This window comes from Bubalus bubalis, chromosome 11 (assembly GCF_019923935.1).
Source record: "Bubalus bubalis isolate 160015118507 breed Murrah chromosome 11, NDDB_SH_1, whole genome shotgun sequence".
NCBI classification, from domain to species: Eukaryota; Metazoa; Chordata; class Mammalia; order Artiodactyla; family Bovidae; genus Bubalus; species Bubalus bubalis.
In genome coordinates, this window is record NC_059167.1 from 20,211,434 (window position 1) to 20,230,504 (window position 19,071).

A 19,071-nucleotide genomic window follows, 5' to 3' on the forward strand; every position below is an offset into this window, starting at 1 on the left:
AAGTTATCGACAAAATGAAGTCACTCAGTCGTGTTCGACCTTTGCAACCCCATGGACTGCATTCTGCCAGGCTCCTCCATTCATGGGATTTTCCAGGCAAGAATACTGGAGTGGGTTGCCATTTCCTTCTTCAGGGGATCTTCCCAACCCAGGGATCGAATCCAGGTCTCCCGCACTGCAGGGAGACTCTTTACTGTCTGAGCCACCAGGGAAGCCCCCAGTAATTGGCAAGAAACTTCCTAATTGCACTTTTTGGAGCTGCCTGTTTTGTTCTAGAGTCTCAAAGTTCCATCTCAGTTCAGAGATTATTAGTCAATATCTCCACCTTCCAACACACACACAAAAAGCTAACTATTAAACACTAGTAAGAATGTGACGCAACTGGAAGGCTCACAAATTATTACTCGCTCAAGCATAAAATGGCACAACCACCTTGGAAAAACGTTCAGCAGCTTCTTATATTGCCAAACAAACATCTAGTCTATGATCCAACAATTCTACTGCTAGGTATTAACCCAAGAGGTATGAAAATAAGATGTCTACAAGATGACTTTATAAAAATGTTTCTAGCAGCCTTATTCATAACAGCCAAGAATAACTAAAAACAACCCAAAGCTTAGGCCACTTAAGATCTATACATTTTACTGTATGTGTATTAATGCATGTGTTAAATCAGCGTCCCTCAAACAACTCCCAAAACACTAGAAGAATTAAGGGATTTACACTGATGGACTAGTTCTTCCCCTTGCCCCACTTCTTGTTTTTCCTGCACTGGAAATAAGAAAGAGAGAACGAGAGATCTGAGAGGGGGTGGGAACATTTGTGCTAGAGAAAGAGAGGTGAAGAATGTTTACAGGCAAAGAAAATGCATGAAGAGATGGACAGGGGGAAGACGGGAATGCCAGGACTAGAGGATTCACATCTGGAGAAGGCGAGGGGTCCACAAGACAGACAGGGTGAAGAGTTCAACTGTGGGAAGGCACAGGAGCTCATGAAGCATGGAGGACAGAGCAGATGAAGGCGTTGGGTGCTGGGAAGTAGGTTTATCCTCCAGCACAGTGGATCCATGGGCGTTGGGTGCTGGGAAGTAGGTTTATCCTCCAGCACAGTGGATCCATGGGCCTGCCACCTTCCTCTCCCTTAACCTTAAGGTTCCTAATTCAAGGAATGAACCTTAATTCCTTTATGCTACCTTATGGAAAATGTACTGAATGGAGAGACCTGAGTTGACAACTGTTGTGATTGGTATCATACTTGCCTAAAATAAAGAAAGAATATCTGGCAAAAGACTAGAATCTCTCTTGTGAATGATGTATGCCTTGTGTCAACATGGATTAGCTTTTCTAGAAAGAAGGATACGAGAGCCCATCTGTTTCCTGCTCTTCAAATGACTTATTTTGTTATTTTTAACAAATAACTATGCATTTGGGTCTTTATTTACTTATCCTTAAAATGTATGTCATAGACTAATAAACACTGGATTCTTTACATTAGTCAAACATTCTAAATACAGAACATGCTCTCTAGGTTAATTTACTCACCAGTAGGTGGAACTTTTAACAAATGGCCCAATAAAGGCGATAATTTATTTCATGTGGAGTATGAATTATTCTTGCTAGAGATGGAGATAAGAAATTATAGTCCATATAACACGAACAAGGTCTGGTTTCTGTGGAAGTGACAACTTGGACTTTCTATACTCTGCCGATTTCAGTCCCCTTTTTTGAACACTACATGACTTTACCGTAATTTCAAACAACTTAAAATGCCTATGCAGGGACTTCCCTGGCAGCCCAGTGGTCAAGATTTCCCCTTCCAAAGCTGGGGGGTGTGTGTTCAATTCCTGGTCGGGGAGCTGAGATCCCACGTGCTTCATGGACAAAAAAACAAAACATAAAACAGAAGCAATACTGTAATAAATTCAAGAGAGAATTGAATTTTTTTAAATGCCTAAGTAACTGGCAAGTTTAAATATCTCTACTTTGAAGGCAGAGAATGGTATCCTAAGAAGAGCTAAAATGTTTTCCTTGGACCTAATCAAGTGTTTCCACTGCTACTGTATCCTTCTTTTCCTTATTCAACAAAGACATCACTTCCAAGGTAACTGACACAACTTTTCTGGTCTGCCCTAGCTAACACTGTACTTTACAAAATCCAAAATTCTGAAAAGCAAATTTCAGAATTTTCATAAGTCCAGAAACTAGGACTTATAATACAGTCTTTCATGGAATTTAAGTTCCATTTACAGTGGAAAGGAAAGAACAGACAGGGTAAGCTAAGAAATGCCCCTCTAATCAAGCAGTCTTAGAATACGTGCAATAATTAGCCCAACTCTTCCCCTCAACAGGGCAAGCTGCTGTCAGCGTGTGATTAGTGTTTTGAAACAATTCCAAAAGGCTTGTTGAGGTAAACTATTGACCAGCTTCAAGGAATGTCAAATCTCCAAGACACGGTCTTTTCAGAATTCCTCATCAGGGTCAGCACTGGTTTACCATGAAATGCAGGAAAGCATTTCTGATGAGGAGCTGCTGCCAATGAAGAAGCAGCTTTTCGGCCAGCTTTAACATGTGAGCTGGCATTGCCCCACAAATAAGACACCTGCTCAGATGATATCTGCGGCAGAAGAAGCATCTCACCACAACACTTCTACTTTCCAGCTATGATGGGAGGCAGAGGAAGAACATGCACCCCCCCCCCCCAACCTTTATTCTCCTTGTAAGTTCTCTCTCTGTGGTCCAGGTCACACCCCTCTCCACAAGAACATCAATGTGCACAAATTGAAAAGCTCGAGGGCAAGGAGTTAAATCACACACACGCTGTATTCTGTATGAAAGCTCAACAAAATCTACAAGTCCATCTGTCAGAGAAACCGTCCTCTTGCTGAGTAACAAGTGAAACGGGCACCCAGAAATCGTGACTCCCAGAACCAGTTATTTTTCATGGGGCCAGGAACTTCAGGGTCATTGCCAATAGAAACTTTTTCTGTATATAAAGGGCAGGGACTCCTTTCTTTGTAAATATTATGAAATACTAACCACTTGCTTGAATGTAATATTTGTTATGCTACATTTGTTCAATGTGTGGAGCTTTTTCTTCTGCAAAAGGTCTAAGAAGGAAAAAGTCGGCCTAGTCAAGAAATAGCTGTTCCTTGGAAACAGCAATGTCAGAGGCAAGCAGATCTCAGATGGAGGTCATGAAAGGAACAGAGTATTTATAGTTGGCCACTCAAGCAGAGAACAACGGTAACAACAGTATCCTCTTTATGACATTTTGTAGCTTACTAGAGAGCATTTTTGTGTCCATTATCTCATTTGGGAAAACAGGCCAAGTCCTCTCAGAACTGTAAGGAAGCATCCTGGCACCAAAGAACACATGGCTCTGTGCACTTGGAGGGAGAAATTCACAAAACTGAAATAAGTGCATCTTCTTCTGCGCTAAACAACAGTCACTAAGAAACCATCTGAAACTATCCTGCGGATCAGATGTGAAAGCAGCATCCCATGACTGCAGTTAGTGGTGGGCTACATGCAATAAACACAACCAAAAACGGAGGAGTCTGGAAAGGACAGTAACTACCTAACAAGAAACTAGACTTTTTTTTTTTTTTTTAAGAAATATACACTTATTTTTAACAGTTTTCCACCCAAAATAGATATTACAGTTTGGTTGTTATTATTTTTTTGTTATTTATTTTTAACTGGAGGATAACTGCTTTACAACAGTGTTAGTTGCTGCCATATATCAACATAAAGAAACTAGACTTTTTATTCTTTTATGTTTTATTGTTCTTCAAGTATTGAAACATGTTAAGAAGGGGCCTACCCTGCCCTTTCTGTATCCAGAAATGCCAAAAACAGACACAAACCAAAATGCATCATGGCTCTGGTTCTGTTTTGTAACATTTGGAAGAAAGTGGACTTGACATTGAAATTTAGAGACCTAGTAATGAAGCCAAAAAGATTTGAAGTAGCAAACTAGAGGAAGCAGAAGAGAAACACTGAAGCCCAGATCCCACTCTGCCAGATGTAAGGGATGAAAGGATGGACGCCCACGCAGTCGCTCCCAACTGTGGTTTCACATACGACCACTTGGGGACTCCAAGAATCTCAAAGAATGCAGCAAAATGTCAGGACACAATCTTAATCCCACCAATTTATGGAAGACCAATGTTCGGCAATGGCACCCCACTCCAGTACTCTTGCCTGGAAAATCCCATGGACGGAGGAGCCTGGTGGGCTGCAGTCCATGGGGTCGCTAAGAGTCAGACACGACTGAGCGACTTCACTTTCACTTTTCACTTTCATGCATTGGAGAAGGAAATGGCAACCCATTCCAGTGTTCTTGCCTGGAGAATCCCAGGGACAGGGGAGCCTGGTGGGCTGCCGTCTATGGGGTCGCACAGAGTCGGATACGACGGCAGCACCCTTTACAATGTTCCACAAAAACTCAAGTAGGAATGGTTGGAAACCACCTCTCTGGAAACGAGGCAACAGGGGAGCCTTTTATTTTGAAAACTGAAGACAAAATAACATCTCACACTTCTCTAGGAAAAAAGGGATCTACTACATAATATTAGGGAAGAAGATTCAACTAAAAAAAGGGGGGGTGGTATTCAACTTATATCATGGCTTCCTCACAGAATCTATGAAGGAGGAATTCACCGGTAGGAAATTAGAATGGTGGTTTTAAGAAGAGAATGAGCCTATTTTTTTCTTGCAGTTAACAAGTCAGCAAGTCAGTCTGACTTTCTGTTAACTGACCATCTACTAAGAAAAAAACAAAGACCTAGCTCAGAAGATGGAAGTTACCTGGTATGATTTGGGTCAACAAAGACGCAGATAAAGAAATAATGCTGCTAAGTCACTTCAGTCGTGTCCGACTCTGTGCGACCCCATAGACGGCAGCCCACCAGGCTCCCCGTCCCTGGGATTCTCCAGGCAAGAACACTGGAGTGGGTTGCCATTTCCTTCTCCAATGCATGGAAGTGAAAAAATAAAGTGAAGTCGCTCAGTTGTGTCCGACTCCTAGCGACCCCGTGGACTGCAGTCTACCAGGCCCCTCCGTCCATGGGATTTTCCAGGCAAGAGTACTGGAGTGGGGTGCCAGTAGCAATTCCTGTGATGGGTTAAGTTTTAAGATGACAAATTTCTCATTTGAATTCTTTTCTAATTTTCTTCCCACATAAGGCTGACCCTTCATTCTCTACCTGAACTTGACTTCATTCCCATCTTTCACTTAGAACAAAGTCAAAATCTCTTCTTATGGTCCACCTCATATCTTTCATATCAAAAAAAGAGGAAGGAAATGTGGAAAGAGAAGTAAAAAGATAACCCATTTTGAAGGAATGAAAATGAGGATTGGGAAACCAATAATAAATGACTTAATCCAAATCCTTTTCAAAAACAGATTACATTGAAATCTTATGTGAAACAAACAAATACCTATCAAGCTATCTTTGTGAAGGAGGAGTAAATTTAACAGAATCAGGAACCCACTCATAGAGAGACTGTGTTATAACTTGTTAAGAGCCAAAGTGCAAATTAAAAATAAGGAGTGTTATTTATAGCTTTAGCATTGGACTTGAAAATAAACAAATTTGAAATAAATCTAATGAGCGTTATGCAAGAAAATCAAATGACATATACAACCCTAAGATTGTGAATAAAAAGACAACAGTTCAGAATATTAAAAACAATCATGCAAAATTGAAATGTCATATGAAGCTACCCATAAGTAAAACTGGTAGAAAAGATACGATTACTATTTATTAATAAAAATATTTTGAAAACAAATTAAAATTTGCTTTCTTCAACCATTTCAATGCAAAGATCTTAATCTGATGTCAAACTAAAAACACACTTATAACATCAGGGAATCAAAGTTTGAGTGTTTTACAACAATACAAAGTTATAAAATAATTTAAAATGAAGCTATTTGACTAATACAATTCAAATCAGCCTCTCAGTGCAAGCGACTGCCATCGCAAAAGTAAAATGCCACAAGCTGTTGCTGTATAACTAAAAAATCTGCAAAGACAGTGCTGTGTTCTTACCAACATAGACAGCTGCTGACACAATTCTTTTAAAAATCCTCCTTTTCTTCCAGGGGTGGAGTTTCCCAAAGAATTCCAGGCTAAAATCTAAAGGGACACAGGACCAAAACCAAGTGATACCACAAAACGCAAACTTCCTTTAAAACAACTTTTACACTCTGTACTTGGAAGAGAGGACAAAGGACAAAGCTCTCATCATTTGCTCTGTTTACACCACTAAGGCCTCAGAACAAGAAACTCTGGGGCTCATTACTGGCCAACTGGTTGAAGTGCATCACTGCTCAGAGAGAATGCTTCTGTTAAGGACATGCACTTAAAAGAAGCCCTCTGGAAGCTAAGAGGGCTGCGGCATACATACCAAGTTATTTTGAGCCTCAGAGAAAGAGGCCAGCAAACAAATCCTCAGAAATGATCAAAACGTCACAAAGGGCAAATACTTTCAGATCCAGGGCGATGTCTGTTGTTTCCTTGTGGTGTGGTGATTTGAAAACCAGACAACACCCGGGCTTACTGTAAACCGAAGCATGAAGTGGGATACTGGAGATGTGAGTCAGTGCGGGGTTTTGCAAGCTGCATTGTTTACCTTACAGGATGGGGAAGGGAGCAAAGAGAAGGGGTACATGGGACAGAATGTGGCAGAGGAGAGATACACCGTATTAAAAACAAGTCCAGGAGGGACCCTGAACTCAATTACCTTTGGAGAATTACCATATGTGGCCTAGTCTCTTGCCTTTCCTATCAGGGAACAGACATTTCCTTTAAAAACACAGTGTTCTCCTACTGTTCCATATAATAAGCTTACTTTACAAGGCTCCTTCACTTAACAAATCAAACAAAAACAAGTCACAGGCCTACATAGAGAAATACACCCGACACCAAAACTCTCTCCCTAAAAGCATTAAAAACAAAAGTTAACCAGGATAGGCCAGAGCCCAGCTTGTCTTTAAAGAGACTCCTCTTTATTCTACAATGAAATGTCAACAACTTGTTCATATAAATACTTGCAGTTTAGGTGATATTATGTTTAACACATACCATTACAGATATTTAAGAATTTCTGGGTGCCACCACCCACGTCAGTCCTTCATTAACCATTGGGATGGGTCAGCCCCCCCTTTAATGGTATGCCCTGTGTTCTATGAGAGCACGTTATTAGTGCATGCTGATCACAACTACTTCTCGACAGCAAAATTACAGATGGTTATTTTCATTTTATGTTCAGATATACTTCCTGCATTTTTGTAGGTACATATTATTTTTGGAAAAGTTATTTTTTTAATTTGCTGGAGTTGCTGCTATTGCATTGCTAAGTTATGTCTGACTTTTGGCGATCCCATGAACTGTAGCACACCAGGCTCTCCTGTGCTTCACTATCCCCCAGTGGTGGTAGTTTAGTCACTAAGTCCTGTCCGACTCTTGCAACCCCATGGACGGTAGCCTGCCACGCTCCTCTGTCCATTGGATTCTCCAGGCAAGAATACTGGAGTGCGTTGCCATTTCCTTCTCCAGGGGATCCTTCCAACCCAGGAATCAAACCCAGGTCTCCTACATTGTAAGCAGACTCTTTACTGACTAAGCTATTAGTGAAGATTTTGCTCAAATTCACGTCTATTGAATTGGTGATGCTATCTAACAATCTCATCCTCTGCCCAGATTTTCTTGATGCTTCAAACAATAGCTCAGATGGTAAAGAATCCGTCTGCAATGCAGTAGACCCCAGTTCGGTTACTAGGTCAGGAAAATACGCTGAAGAAGGGACAGGCTACCCACTCCAGTATTCTTGGGCTTCCCTTGTGGCTCAGCTGGTAAAGAATCCGTCTGCAATGCGGGAGACCTGGGTTTGATCCCTTTGGGAAGATCCCCTGGAGAAGGGAAAGGCCACCCACTCCAGTATTCTGGACTGGAGAATTCCATGGACTGTATAGTCCATGGGGTTGCACAAAGTCAGACATGGCTGAGCAACTTTCACTTTCAAACAAATACAATGAAATGAACATGACTCCAAAATGATTAGCAGAATATCATGAAAGAACAGAATTTTAGCTACGATGAATGCTGGGCCTTGGCTTGAATTTTTATAACCAATAAGCTCTATACACTTGCAGAGTGGATGGATATCCATTGATGTCTCTATTTTTAAAATGAAGCCACTATGCAGTAATAAAATAGGATTACCAAGTGGGAGGGAGGCTCAAGAGGAAGGCAATATATATCTTCATACATTGTTTAGCAGAGTTTGCAGGATACACAGAGGGCATCTAACCCTACAGATCAGACTAATTCTATTCAACTAATTTGAAAAGAGAGAGAGAAAAAAAAAAGACGGTGCAAAGTTTTTGCCAGGGATTAGTATTCATTGTAAGATTGAGATTTCATTTCCAGAAAGTTAGAAGGCATCTGCTACTGTGGGGATAAGAGATCATCAAGCATAAAACTCCAGATATGTCTCCATTCATTAAGAACTGTTGAATTCTTGACCTGGCCTGTCATGCACCTATTGACGAGAGATACTGAATGCCACAGAAGAAATAATTCACATGGTGTAACCTAGAAGCCATAAGGTGATGCGTGATGCTGAAGTCCCACTGGAGGTAAACCTTTCACGCCCCTCTATTCAGGTGTTAGCTCATGACCCAGTTATTTCCACACTGTGCAAACTAAGGGCCGTAAGCTTGGGTGTTTGTATTTGGTACTGAAGCACAGTCTCTTGGCTCCTAATTCTAAAAAGAGATTAAGTGAAAGGTTAATTGGGTACTAAACAAGTCCTTATGACAAACAGGATTGCAGTTTTTAGTGAACAGGCATCCTTTATAAACACAGCCTAAACTGCTAATATGAAGGTCCTTTGTGATTTATATCATGGGAAAGAGCTTAAGTAACCATGTAATTAGGAATACTTTACCAACCAGTTTCTTAGAAACTCACTTTAAAATCTTCCAACTTAACTCAGCAGATTTGCTAACCATAATTTTGTAATTTGAACACCTGACTTTCCAAAATGACTATGACAAGTATAGAACAAACAGCGATGCCCTAGACCAACAAAGATAGCCCAACTCACGCGACCCCACAGACGCAGACCAGCACTAAGGCCTGCAAAACACAAAGGTAGGCAACGAGTCATGGCTTTCTTCTACTTCATGTCAAAAGACACATTCCTCTCAAAGGCCCGATCACAGTTATCTCAACATGAAAACAAAGATTTATCTACGTATTAAAAAGTCAACTCACACTACAAGTTAAAAATCTGGTCTTTTAGCTACTGACTGGCTAAATGTGCTTGTTTTTTCTCTTTAGGGCAGAAACAATCAGGTAATAAGTGCTGGACAAGATCTTTAACACACCATCAGAGAAAACCCATAGAGAGAGAAAAAACTAATTAAAAGGCTTACTTTCTATCTAAGAAAAGCCCTCATTGTATCTTTATTCCTAAATGACTTACATTTAAATGTCCTCCACTGTAGAATTAATTTGATTATTTTAATGTTTTTCACTAAAATAAGCTGAAACAAAGTGAACTTATTCAGTGAAGACAAAAAAACGACTTTCACCCACTTCACTGCCAGGTAACTGACGCAGGTCTAAGTAAGTCTGCTGATTCATCCTTTTAAGAAAGAGAAGAAAAGGATATCAAATTCCATCCTAAATATGAAAGATATTGATGAGGGGGTTCAAGTTAAAAGATGAAAAATGGACCTAACATAAACTAAATACAAACCTAATATAAACTAAACTATGTCAACCGTGCTGTGGGAGTTAAGCTGAGACCATTAGCAGCAAGAAGGCCACTGGATCTCCCTTCCTGAAAGACCCTGGAAGGAGAACAAACTGGAGCTGGGAAATAGGCAACTGTTGCTATCTTCTTCCCAAAGGAAACGCTACAAAGCCTGGAGTAATGTTCTAAAACAGACCCCCAAAATGAGAACTGCCTACAACTGTCAAATACTCTATTGCTTTTCACCCTAAGGATGAGATATGCTTTCACAAATGTGTATACACACCCTTGAGAATACCTTCAAACTCAAAGAAGTCTCCCTTTCTAGTTCCCTCAATCACAATAAAGAGTAGAAAACATTTAGTAGCATTCTGGATAATTTGTGCCAATTTAGATGATTCACGTATGGCTTCCCCAGACTAAATGGTCTAGGGCCAGAGCTTTTAAGTCAACAAGGGTGCAGAAAGCAAGACCTAATTACAGATCTGAGTCACTGTCTAGAAGTTCCCTCAGCCCAGTGGAGCATCCCCCACAAAGGCACCATTTCATTTTGAGGCATAAAAACAAGCCAAGTCTACAAATTCCTTTACATAAGAAATAAATATGAAGACATCCTTCTACAAGAAACAAAAACATCAGTTCACTGAACTGGTGTCAGTAACAGGTTTTTTTTTCCCTTAAGAAACAAGTTTTTTAAACAAAAAAATGGATATAAAATATATTGTGGGACTGTAGCTTAAATATCTTGCATTTCCTGTCTATATCTGGCCTGCTATTCAAATGGCATTCCATTTGAAGGCTGGTCATCTCTCAATGGAAGAGATTTACTAGCTCTTTTCCTAGGGGCCTCACTGATTGTTTCCATTTGAAGGCTATAATCTTCTAGCATTGGCAACATTTTAATTCAGGATTCTAGGCCCACAAATAAGGAAACAAGCTAAAGACAGTTATATTTAAATAAAATTAAAATAAGGATCCATTTTTTAACAACAAAAAATACACGGACAAAGCACAAAAACATAAAATTGGATTTCTACAAAAGAGGTCTTTATTTCCCTTTCTGTAGTGAAAATACAATCTATATGAATTAAGGGGGGGAAACCTTTTCAGTTTACTTTTTTTTCAGGAAAAGAAAATGGAAACCCTCTTCTGATTGTCCTAAATCTTTCTCTGACATTTTATCAGTAACTACGCTACCAAGTTGAAAGGATTAATGATCTCTGAGGGGCAATGGCTATTCAGTCCCGTGGAAGCAATATTCCAAACAGGAACCAAGGGTGAAGAATGGGTTTTTTGAATGCAGAAGCTAAATGACTTGAGAAATGTTTCAGACAAGGATGCTATGAAATCATCTCCAAGACTCATGCATGTGTATGTGTTATTAAGTCGCTTCGGTCACGTCCAACTCTTTGCGAGCTCACCAGGCTCCTCTGTCCATGGGATTCTCCAGGCAAGAATACTGGAGTGGGTTGCCATGCCCTCCTCCAGGGGATCTTCCTGACACGGTATGAACTCACCAGGCCTCTTGCGTCTCCTGCGTTGGCAGGCAGATTCTTTACAACTTGAACTGCTGGGGAAGCCCACCAAGACTCATGCCAGGGCGCGATGGGAGTAATGTGATACCCTGACTGAAAGACCTTGCTTCCTAAGCCGTCCACAGGAGTGGACACCCCTCTGTAACTGCTGCCACCAGTACAAGGTGGACACTGACAAGCTGACAAATTTAGAAAGCAGAGACGTCAATTTTGTCAGGAAGATGGCTGATTGTCAGAGTGCAGAAGAACGCAAAAATTTACCCAAGTTTGCCAAAAGCATGCATTCTGACCACAGGATGAATGCAGGAATTTAAGCGAAAACATAACCTACACACTCTGAAAAGCTCACTGACTCACTGGGGCCTGCGCTTGCCAACCCTTTAAAGGAGTGCAGGCACGGGTGTAGACAGTGAACTCAGCAGCAGAGCAAGCATGAGACTCGAGAAGATAAGCATGTTGATTAAACTCATCAGCCATTTAAAACCAAACACATTTTGGGGCATCCCCCAGGAGGTCCAGAGGTTAGGGCTCCGTGCTCCCACTGCAGGAGCATGGGTTCAAACCCTGGTCAGGAAATTAAGACCCCACATGCCGCATGGTGGGGCCAAATAATTAAATAAAAATTTTACACATTTCATTATGGATTACCAAGATGCCTTGTAACAGATCTTTGCACAAGTCTCTAAGAATGCATTTATAGCTTCTTTCCGTGATCCTGAATTTCTTCTCAACTTCTCAACAACAAAACACACAGTATCTACATATACCTGAAGTGAAAAAGCATACAGAAATCACCCTATCTATATGTGGTAAAAGCATAAACAAACGCAAGGGAAGAATAAAGATGTAAACGAGGAAAGGCGTTCTTCGAAGGTGGAGAAAGGGCACTGCTTTGAGAGAGGATGATCACATGGTTTTAACTGTTCCATGGAATTGGTAAACATTCAATTTCCCTAGAGTGTTGGGGGAGGATATATATAAATATCTGTTATGCCATCCTTTAAAGAGTTCTTATATTTGAGATTCACAGTAATTTTTTAAGAACAAACGCAAACAATTAGAAATCTGAAGATAGACTAATCTAAGAAAACACCACGGGCACCACAACACTGTCAAACATAACCTGTACAAAGGGATGGTTTTCTGACCCGTAGTCCATGACCCTTTACAGTGTTCCCAGCCCAATCGGTTTGACTAAAAGGGAAAACCTCCAGGGAAAGAAAAGAGAAACTCTGAAAGCAGTGTATTTCATTCTCATGTCTTTGAATACAAAACCACTACCTGTGAACTGTTCAGAGTGAAGAGGGTGCCCGTCCACACCAGCATACCCTGCCAGTCCAGTTTGACGGCATTATTTTGCCTCCCTTTGCAATTACTCCCACATTTCCCAAGGAGACACTAATGGACTACTAAAAATAAAATGAAGACGAAGTGAATCACTTAGGATGTTTTGGCTCCCAACTCAAACTGGCTTAAACAAAAAGGAAATGTTGCTGGCTCAAATGCCTGGACTCCTGGAGGAGAAACAGGCTTCAGGGCTGCTTTCTCTGTCTTCCACCCTGTGTGACTTCTTGCTCAGCCTGGAGCCACACCAGACCTCACACCAGCACATAACAACATCCAGAAGAAGACAGAAAGAGGCAGGCACTTCCGGTAGCTGTGTTTTAAGTATGAGAAGACTTCTGCCAGAAGCGCTTGCCAAACTTACTTTGGAGTCTCCTTGGCTAGAGCCAGATTACAGGACCATTGCTGAAGCCAGGCCTCTGACCAGTTAATGCCACTGGGCATCAGCACTAGCTGATGCCTCCTCCCCAAGGAGTGACTCATGCACGGGCATAGCAGGGATGGACTTGCTCCTAATCAGGGCCCACCCGGGAGCTGGTCAGTTCCTCAACCCCAAATATGGGTGGTAGATGGGATGCATAATATGGATTCAACTCTAATATCTGATTGCTAGTATTAGCCAATCATTCTGTGTTTAGCAGAAGAGGAACATATCATAATCATGATGCATTTGTATATTTGTCATATATAAAAGCTAGAGACATAAAAATCAGATGACCAAATGAAAAGGCAAAGTTTTTAAAAACATCTTTCAATACTCCCACTGCTCCAATGAGAAACTTAAAAGACAGAAAGTCAAAGCATGTGGGTCACAGGAAGTATGGTACAATACTTACTATATTCTTGTGCCATAGCTACAGAAATTTGGACAATAGCATCCACATTAACAATATATAACCTAAAAAAAAGAAAAGAAAAAATAGTTAAGTACACAAGAAATTTCATTAAAAATAGTTGTATAACTTTGACAAAAGTCTTTTTTTTTTTTTTTTTTCTGGAAAGCAGTAAACCAGCCTTTTAAAAGTAAATAGCTGAACTTAGGGATTAGAAAAAAACATCTGTGGTATTAGAATTCCTCTAGGTATCTTCAAGTTAAAACTATCGGCATCTTTTGTAGATCTGAACACCAACAAACAAATGCATTTTAAACAAATTAACACTGCCCTGGACTGCTCCTTGTAACACTGAAACAAAAGCAATTATTAAACGAACTTCAAAAATCATGTTGTCTAACTCCTACAACACACATCCAATCTACTGAGTCCAATGTAACTTAAAGCTAGATAAAGCAGCTTCAATTTCTAAATTTCTACACTCAGGGATCTAAGAAAGTGGTCTTGGGGTGGGGGAATGGTAAATGCACATATCCATTCAGATATCTGACACTGCATCTTAGTAAAATCTTTGAATATTCAAATACCTTGAAATGCTAAAGAAACACAGCCACAGAACTGGGACTTTAAGACCCTGGAATGTCTTTTAATATTCAAAAGTGAAAGGTAAGAAGTATGTCCCTATCCAGACCTCAGGACAAGTAACAATATAGCAAGTCACATTCAATTCAGAAGGGCTTTAAAAACATAAAACTCTAATGATGCTGTGGTTTTTCCTGGGGAAGATGTGCCTTGACAAGGCTGAGGATAGCCACTCTCATCTGTCTACAATACCATGCCTAATTTCACTTCCCTCAGTTTATATAAGATTCTGCCATGTTGCTGGCATTAGTTATGGTTTGTAGAAGAACCCCTTCATGGATCACAGAACTGATGTTTCTGAATCGTGATGTTGGAGAAGACTCTTAAGAGTCATTTGATGTTAATGTTTTTATGTGAATGTGGATGCCACAGAAAATGAAAACCTAAAAAGGCAGAATATACCATTTTAACAAAGGGTAATAAATAGTGAAGAAGTGACTACACAAAGGAAAAAGGAGGGGTTAGATACCTAAGGATGGTAAATTGTGGGAAGGTGACTAGGAAATGTATGGTGGATAAAACTTGTTTAGTAAGATTTGTTACATAGACTCAAGTGTCTGGAGTTAGAAGAATTATTCTCTTCTCCCTGGTATGGGAGATGGGTGCACCTTCACAAATGGAAATTCATGCCCTGCATTCACACATGAGGACAAAAAGCTCTTCTTGTGTCTGCTGTATCTTGACTTCTTTCAGTCCAAAATAATTTTAAAGACAGAGGCAAATTTTGGGGTGACATATTCCAATCCCCCCATTAAAATACAACAAAAGCATTATTATAAGAATCAGAAAGGAAGATATTTGCTGAATATATGTATTAAATACATATAAGACTCATTTAGAATATATAAAAACTCCGACAAAATAAGAAAAAGATGTGTGTGCTAATAAGTAGCTTCAGTCGTGTCCCAACTCTTTGCGACCCTATGGACCACAGATGGCCTGCCAGGCTCCTTTGTCCACGGGATTCTCCAGGCAAGAATACTAGAGTGGAGTGGCATGCCCTCCTCCAGGGGATCTTCGTGACCTGGGGACTGAACCCACATCTCTTATGTCTCCTGCACTGGCAAGCAGGTTCTTTACCACTAGTGCCACCTGGGAAGCCCAAGAAAAAAATAGATTATCTAAAACGGATATAAAAAATGGCCAAAAAGCGTATGAAAAGGTGTTCGACATCATTCACTACCATAAAAATACAAATTAAAACCACAATGAGATATAATTACATATTGATCCAAATGGCTAATATGCAAATGTCAGACAACACCAAGTCTTAGGCTGTAAAGCAGTTCAACTCTCAAAAACTACTTGTGTGAACTGGAAAACTGTTTAGCAATATCTAATAAAGCACAATATAAACTATGGCCCAGCAATTTCACTTCTAGGGAAATATTTACTAAGAATGCACATTTATAGGTCCTAAAGAAACATATTTTCAATGAAGCCTTACTTGTAATGCCAAAACTCGGTAGCAACTTCTGGAACATTCATATAATGTATACTATACAGCAGGGATCAGTCAATTTTTCCCTGCAAAGGATCAGACAGTAAATATTTGAGGGTTTGCAGGCCATATGGTCTCTGTTTCCTCTTACAACCACTCAATTCTGCCTCTGGAGTAGAAAAGTAGCCAAAGATAGCATGTAAATGAAAGGGCGTGGCTGTGTTCAATAAAACTATTTACAAAGACAGACAGTTTGCACGCCATACAGTAATGAACATAAATGAACCATAACTAATGCAATAACACAGATGAATCTCACAAACATAATATTAAGACAAAGAAGCCAGATACATGAGGGAGTATACAACATGACTCCAGTTCAAAAGTAGGTAAAACGATGTAAATCAGAATAGTAGTTACCTTGTGGAGGGGGCAGCAAGCCTGGCGGAGGAGGAGTAAGGGGGAATTCTGGCAGTCTAATAATACTGGATTCTCTGGTTTGAATGGTGGTTTTCCAGTTATACTCAATTAGGGAAACTCATCAAAGTGCTCATTTATAATGCATTTGTCTTTATATGTGTTACACATGAATCAAAAGTGAAACATTTTAATTTTCTTTATAAAGCATCTAGGTCAGTAAAGTGAATGCTTTCTCATAGCTCACTTGCCCAGGACATTGAACACGCTGGGTGCAGTAGTTAACCTTGCACTCTCACTGAGTACAGCCCTGAAGCAATACCCCTTTGTTTAGTGTGGTGTCTGGCTCAGTGGTAAAGAATCTGTCTGCCAATGCAGGAGACACAAGAGACGCAAGTTTGATCCCTAAGTCAGGAAGATTTGATCCCCTGGAGTACAAAATGGCAACCAATTCCAGTTCTCTTGCCTGGAAAATTCCATGGATAGAGGAGTCTGGTGGACTACAGTCCATGGGGTCACAAAGAGTTGGACACAACTGAGCATGCCCCTTTATCTTTCTTTTTTTTTCTTAACTACACTACAACTCAACCTCTGTTTTGAGTCCGTCCCAGGCAGAACTCGGGAGAGTGAACTATGATTAAACAGAACACACAGGAGTGGCAGGAAGAGAATGCAAAACAGAGGGAGAGAGGAAAGTAACAGATGGTGGATCAAGACACTGATGGAAATAAGCCCCTACATTTTAACATAATCTGTTGAATACTCTATACAGAATAGAAAGTAAAGGCAGCAGCTTAGAAACACAATTTGCAAGGTTACTGAACTGGTACTTTGGACAAAAATAATGACATTTTAAAACCTGACCAGGGGTCTTAAAAGACTGTTAAAAGGATTTTGTGTCCAGCATAACAATTTATTCCAATCTAATAGGTTAAAGGGGCAGAAAGTTTCAGATTTTCAAGTGAAGAGGCAGATCTGACAGATAAATAGTCCTGCACTTTTTAGGTCTGCATATTTTTTAAACAATTTCTGTACCTTGATTTCATACTACCCCTCTATACTGTGTTAGAAAATGTAATTAGCTATTGTTGACTTCCCAGCAATCACTGGAAGCCATTAAATTACTAAGGTTTTGCCCAAATATATGAGGAGAGGCTGAGAATATAAAAATGCCAGAGATAACAAGATCATGGGCACCACATTCTATTAATACAGGATTATATCACGAGTGAAATAAAGAGTAAAGAAAAAATGAAAAGAACTGAAATCCACTCACTGTACTATATTCACTGTATAATTGATATGTGAAAAAAATGAGTGAAGTGAAAGTCACTCAGTCGTATCTGACTCTTTGCAACCCCATGGACTATACAGTCCATGGAATTCTCCAGGCTAGAATACCGGAGTGGGTAGCCTTTCCCTTCTCCAGGCATTGCAGGCAGATTCTTTACTAGCTGAGTCCAAGAGGAGCCCAAGAATATTGGGGTGGGTAGCTCACCCCTTCTCCAGTGGATTATTCCAACCCAGGAATTGAACCAGGGTCTTCTGCATTGCAGATGGATTCTTTACCAACTAAGCTAGCTATTAGGGAAGCCCTATGGTTCTTTACCATTCTTTGCATTGCAGGCAGATTGTTTACCAACTGAGCTATCAGGGAAGAAAATGAACTAGATGCTAAAAATCCAAAGTTCCTGCCTTTAAGGAGCTCACAGTTACAAAAAAGATGAAAAGCCTATACATCAATAATTTAAATCAAATATCACAAAAGTTTCACAATATTTACAAGTGCCATGACTTAACAGAAGAGAATTATTAAATGTTGGAGAAGTGAAATGAAAACAGGAGAGGAGGGTGAGGAAAACAAGTCTTTATATAGTAGGGAAAAACTGAAATAAATGGGTTTTGAACAATTAAAAATGGGCAAGACAAGAGGAGGAATAGAGCATCCTTCCAGGCATGGAGCTAGAATATGCAGAGGCATGAATGAGCCAGTAATTCCTGAGAAATATCAGGAAATCTGAAGCTGCCAGAACATGTTGTAGAAGGACAAACTAAGACCGAGATGATGGAGGAACTTTTCAATTACACTATGAACTTAGTGTAACTAATTTTATCTTACAGGCATTATGGAACCATCAAGGTGGGAACTGGGGGAATGAGAATGGAATACAAAGAATAGAGGGGGAGTAACAGGTCCCTGGATATATCTTTTTGCATAGTTTTGATGTTTGAAACAATCAGATCAGATCAGATCAGATCAGTCGCTCAGTCATGTCCGACTCTTTGCGACCCCATGAATCACAGCACACCAGGCCTCCCTGTCCATCACCAACTCCCGGAGTTCACCCAAACTCACGTCCATCGAGTCAGTGATGCCATCCAGCCATCTCATCCTCTGTCGTCCCCTTCTCCTCCTGCCCCCAATCCCTCCCAGCATCAGAGTCTTTTCCAATGAGTCAACTCTTCGCATGAGGTGGCCAAAGTACTGGAGTTTCAGCTTTAGTATCATTCCCTCCAAAGAAATCACAGGGCTGATCTCCTTCAGAATGGACTGGTTGCTACGTGTACTCACTGCTACAGGGTTATCATTGCTCCTAGTCTTTGTCAGAGCACAGACCTAGGAAATATATACTCAGAGTATATAGTCAGGATACTAGTTTCCAAAGTAGTTAGGTTAATTCTTCGGTACTCCCTTACTGTGATTACTTATACCTTTGTAATGCAGTTCACTTATTACTGATTGTATTTCATTCTGAGTTACCGATGGGTAACTCAGACTATCGGTAACTCAAGACTATATATAACTCAGACTATTTTATCTCTGAGACTAGAGATAAAATAAACAAAGAAAGGGGAAAAGTCAGAATGAACTGTATGGTGTTAGACTGGAATCAGAGAGATCATGGTTTTAAATATACATTTCAGCAGATACTAAATATTGATAGAGATAGATATGTGTATACATATATATTTCCTAGCTCTGTGCTCTGACAAAGACTAGGAGCAATGATAACCCTGTAGCAATGAGTACACATAGCATTCAAATATTGGCTTCTAAACACCATCCTCCAATAAGTGGAACCAGGACTACT

At 40.2% G+C, this 19,071-nt stretch overlaps 1 protein-coding gene across 9 annotated transcripts in view; it reads right to left on the minus strand.

Annotated features, from left to right (window-relative positions):
• Positions 1 to 19,071, minus strand: part of SIPA1L1 (signal induced proliferation associated 1 like 1) — a 510,536-nt gene that overhangs the window by 184,271 nt on the left and 307,194 nt on the right. For 8 of the 9 annotated variants that reach the window (XM_044924786.2, XM_044924785.2, XM_044924792.2 and 5 more), the window contains one exon: positions 13,483 to 13,544. The gene's annotated coding sequence lies outside the window, so the exon portion shown is untranslated. Of the gene's footprint in view, positions 1 to 6,052; positions 6,113 to 13,482; positions 13,545 to 19,071 lie in introns of those variants that run through there. The other variant, XM_044924788.2, reaches the window with a different exon arrangement.